General features: G+C 36.0%; 1 long non-coding RNA gene across 1 annotated transcript; it reads right to left on the reverse strand.

The window, feature by feature from the left end:
* Positions 1-1,260: 1,260 nt before the first annotated feature.
* LOC111589913 (uncharacterized) lies at positions 1,261-4,666 on the reverse strand. Its single transcript, XR_002748994.2, has 3 exons — positions 3,595-4,666; positions 3,405-3,492; positions 1,261-1,668 (listed from the first exon to the last, which is right to left on the reverse strand). It is a non-coding gene; the product is annotated as an uncharacterized lncRNA (long non-coding RNA).
* Positions 4,667-5,265: the final 599 nt, after the last annotated feature.

The raw sequence follows: 5,265 nt of genomic DNA on the forward strand, positions 1-5,265 counted from the left end.
TTAATATAATTTTAAAATATTTAACACTCTAAGAATTGATAACTTTTGAAGGCTAGGTTGTTTTTATTCTAAATATGTATTTAGCAACTTACTAAATCTAAGTGCCTATTTGGAAGCGCATATTTTTTTAAGAAATTGGTTTATGAAACTAGAGTGTTTTCAAATATACCAGTTTACGTCCCACTTTACAGTTTCTTAAAAACCAAGAAGATACTCTCAATTAGCTAAAACCAACTTTTTTTGTTTAGTTACATCATGTCCTTGTTGGTTTCATGAAATTTGTATGTATTGCCACTGTTTTTTAAAATAGAGAAAGGGTATGCTAGTAATTGTGTAACAAAAAACTAGAAACTGAGTTCCAAACATCCTCACCCAACTTTTTTTTATAAACTAGTTTCTAGGAACTGGGAATAAAAACTGATGTGCTTTCAAACAGTCCATAAGTTTAGAGAGATTATAGGAAACTAATGAATATGTGGTTCTTTCTAAATTTCGCCCCCTATATTCTACTTTTGTGCTAGGTCGCTAAGATTCCGCCCATAATTTTTCATCTCTCGCACCGATTTCCTCTAAATATCCCTATACCCCACTACAACAATAAAATATTATTTTCTATCTCTACTTTTCCTTCACTACCAATTTTTCATCTACTAAAATTTACTTACAGGCACAAAACGCGAGCTGTGAACAGTGCTAGAGGGAAATAGCAAGAACGAAGGGAGGGAGAATACGTCTGCCGTGTAGGGGACCGCGTGGGGAAAGCCGTTGCGGCTGGTAGCGAGCACCTGCACCCCCTATGCTAGCGAGGGGAGGGGGAACGACTGCGGACAGCATCAAACTATGTGCAGCAACGTTTGCCAGCTGCTACCTCCTCTGCTACCGTTGACATTTAGTGTCACCCTACTGCACAACGCATGCCAATGCCTGCTCCCCTACCGGCTACTGTAGTAGAGCGGGCAACAATTTTATGCTAGATATGGCGCGGTGGCAGCCGGCCTCCTGCCCTCAAAGCTCACACATGGCATTATTTTTTATAGATGAAAAATAGTAATTGATGATAAATAGATATGAAGAACAATATTTTTTGGTTGTAATGGGATATAGAAAAAGAATTTAGAAAAATCCGCTAGGAGAGATGAAAAATTAGAGGATAGAATGTTGACGATATGTCATAAAACTAGGATATGAGCAGAAATTTATAGAACTAGTGCGTTACGCGCGCGCCTGCGCGTAATTGTTTTTTTTATACCAACAACGCAGTAGCAGTAGTAATACAAATTTAGATTAAAATAAGTAGCAAGTTACATTGAACTAGCATAATTTAGTGTCCAGTAATAGTGTATCTGCAGAGTTTACATATGCAAGTATAGTTGTACAAAGGTTCCAACAGGGGAGTCATATGTACATAAAAGTCTACTAAGCAGAAGTGACATAGTTTTCATTGCATACACACATAGTTGTAGAAAGGCTTCAACATCAGGTTAATATATACATAAAAGTCTTGTGACCAAAAGTGATGGAGCCTTTTCTATGTGTGCAAGGTGCAAATGAGTCTATTGATCAAAAGTGGCCTAGCTTTTCTTGCATAGACACCGTTTTAGGAAGGTTTAAACACCAGACTAATATGTACATAAAAGTCTCAGGACCAAAAGTGATAGAACCTCATACCTGTATATAAATGAGAGTAGTATGTTAGTATAGACAATACTAAAGATTTTAATGCAATATCAGGATTATATAAGAAAGAACATTATTTGAAATGATAGAAACAGTAACATACTATATGTCTATTTTCTCTTTCCCTTTGATTACGACAAGCAGGTACTAAGTCAGTTAAAGTGTTTGTCGAATAAGGTATATGAGTAGGCTAATAATCTAACACATTGTTATAATTTCATAACACAAGAACTAAAGAAGTGTCGTTTTTGCAGCGTCCACCATACTTTTAGCTGGGTAAAAAGTATGGTAGACTTTGTACATGAAGTAGTGATAATCACCATATTTTAAAAAGCGACTAAAATGTTTGCTTGGAACACCAGTGTAGACTGAAGCTTAACATGCAACGATTCACTTTATTTGAAAAAAAAAGGTTCCAACCAGATCTAACCTAGTAGAAACTGTTGTGTTAGATAATTAAGGTATTGTTTGGAAGCAACCTAGTTTTAAAGAAATCAGTTTTTATTTTATTAGGTAGGAGAGCCTAGCTTCTTGGTTTAAGAAACTCTGAATTCAATTTGGATAAACTGGTATGTTTGGAACTGCATCAGTCTTTATAAACCATTTTTTTCAAACTAGGTGGTTCCAAACAAATCCCAAATTCTGTTGTTTGATTAGTTGAGCCGATGTGCAGAATGTTTATTAAGACTAGGATTGCGTGACAGTACAGCTAGTGTATTTTGGAGCCTTGATCATGACCAACTATCCAATGCAGCATTTTATACAGGAAAAGTGAACTGCTACAGATTGAAGAGCATGAACTGATCATCAGGCAACAATTTGAATCACAAGCGGAGCCAAAAAACTTCATGACCAGACCAGCACAATGTATCAGCATATCAAAGCAACAAAGGATCAGAAACAAACCATCAAAGATTCTATTTTGATCCATCCGTGAGCAAGCAAAAAATTAAGGCCCAAAACAAACCATCCAACATTCTATGACCATTGATCCGGAAGCATAGTTGAACTACAGACTAAATAGACAAGAGGGAGGCTTTTGTTCGAAAGGGGCATCACAGATTATTGTTCATGGCAAACCTATGGTCAATCATCAGAGGTTGTAATCTGAAGACAGACATTATGCATTGTCAGGTGCTCCAAGTTTTAGTTTGTCCATGTATGAAATTGAGTATATACTTATACAATCTGAGAGCCTGACTTGGAAGATGAAATGGGTACATGAGCCATACGACCATACGAAAGAGACCAGCTTTCAGCTTTGAACTATGTAAATATGTTTGATTTCGTTCTTTTGAACTTTGTAATTTTGACACCTATCTGTCAGTGAGCTTCCAAGAGATTGGTCCTGGGGACTGGAGGAAGAATATGCCATGGCTCATGAGGCATTAAGGGTTTGAATGGTAGCCTGAGCCCCATAGGTCAGAAGCGTAGGAAGCACTGACGAGAGATGGTAGAAGCCCAGAGCAGGAACAAAGGAAAGGCTGGGTTATTGACTACTAAAGCCCCAGTGGTGTTACTCCAGTTTGGTGAAATGCAGATTTCCAATAACTTTCCATAGAATTGGTACTTTTTTTAGAATGGTAAGCTGACTCATCAGGAATTTGCGAGCACAGAAACTAAGGAAATGGGTTGAAAAGCTAAAACCATGTAAATTCTAAGTATTGGAAAAAAAAGTTTGAAGAACATAGACACTTAATTAATTGGCTAAGTAAATGGTGTCATACCTTGATGTATTTCATGATGGACTAACTGTTGTCATTCTTTGAACATGTAGAATCTGGCATACGTTGGCTAACCTGGGCGTGCTTCATCCTGCATGTAGTGTATTATATTAATATGGAATAAAAGTTGTAGTTGTAAGCTTAAAAGGCATGCTTTGTTTTTATTGTATAACTAATGTGTTTCCATACATACTTTTTGGGTGGTGATGATAATTCATTCTTGGTCAGCTGATCTGTATATTCGTCAACATTCTGTGACTAAAAGAAAAGGTGTAAGTTATATGAGATAATAACATATTTAGGACAACTTTAACAATAATTTGTAAGCTACATTCAATCATTGTATTCTATATTTTAATATAGAAGGAGTGAAAAGCTACATACTGATCTGTATAACCTTTGTCCAAAATCCCAATCAGAACTTGAGGTATTGAATGTACTATGTCAGTATTTGTAGCATAGGTATATTAATGTTCAGCCTCTGGTCGTTAGATAAGAGGATACAGGAGACAATATGTGCATGTAACTGTAATTTGCAGGAGTATTCAGATTTTTAAATTTCAATGAATACTTATTCAGAGCAATCACATTGTTTGCATTTCTCAAATTGTAAATAAGCAGAGGATAAAGAAAAGATAGTGATTCACACAACATTGGGTGCAGAATAGAGATTTAATACAATGGATAAAATCGGATCGTATAAAAGATGATCTATGTTTAAATTACAAACAACTGAAGTGTAAGAATAAATAAACTTAGCTCATGATCTAATGTATGATAATCAAGAACATGCATGGTAACCTCTGATTGTTGTAGGTTTTCATAAGATATATGACAAGGCAACATCTTTACATGAGACAGTATGTGCATGTAATTCTCATTTGCAGTAGCATTCAGATTTTTAAGTTTCAGTGAATACTTCTGCAGAGTAATCACATTGTTTGCATTTCTCAAACTGTAAATAAGCAGAGGATAAAGAAAATCTCTTATCATTGGATCTTAGAATATTGATTTTCCATAGCACTAGCAGCATTAATAATTTGAAATATATGATTACTGAGTATATGGCAGGGCAAAGCTATGTATATAGGCAAACTATTCACAACATGGATGAACCATGACAAGGCAATGGTTTCATGAAGAAGTTAAATGTCCTAAGCAACTAATCATTGTTTATAGCAGTCTTACAACATAAGCTAATATTATAAGTGCATGGAAATTACCTCTGAATTCTTGGATGCGTCGCAATACTGTAAGCGTCGGACCTATCAAATATGTTTTAATATGTTACGTATTTTCGAGATGGTTTACAGAAAATTGAATACATTATTATGCAAGAAGTTTTATACCGTGTTTTCCTGTCTAGCTGAAGTGGATAGTTTAGCAAATGATGTTGCTGGAGAATCCTGCGTGGCCGTAGATTCAAATATATCATCTTGTGTATGTAGCTGTTCTTGAGGGTAGTTGAGCACTGTAGGTGGTACTGAGGTTTGTCTTCCATGATTTGTTAGCACATATAGGATAGAAAAGACTCTGTTTGTCACTGAGAATGCCGACATATTAAGGGTGACTACAAAGGTAAATTTCAAAGATACAATGGCGGCTAGATCTGGTGGGAAACCCTGAGAAGTCATAGTTGCTGTAATAAGAGTATCACATGGTTTCCCTACTATTCGCTTGGCTATGGTATCGAAACAGAAGAACTCAGCCTCACTTGTTCCATCAGTGACAACGAAGCTGAGTTTATAGCTGCCAAGTGAATGTGTTAGCATTACGTAAACAAATCATAGGAGATAAAATGTGTATGTTTACGCTTACCTAAACTTTACGTCTGTACAGCCACATGATGTGCAGCGGTATCCAC

This window comes from Zea mays, chromosome 8, assembly GCF_902167145.1.
Source record: "Zea mays cultivar B73 chromosome 8, Zm-B73-REFERENCE-NAM-5.0, whole genome shotgun sequence".
Taxonomy (NCBI): domain Eukaryota; kingdom Viridiplantae; phylum Streptophyta; class Magnoliopsida; order Poales; family Poaceae; genus Zea; species Zea mays.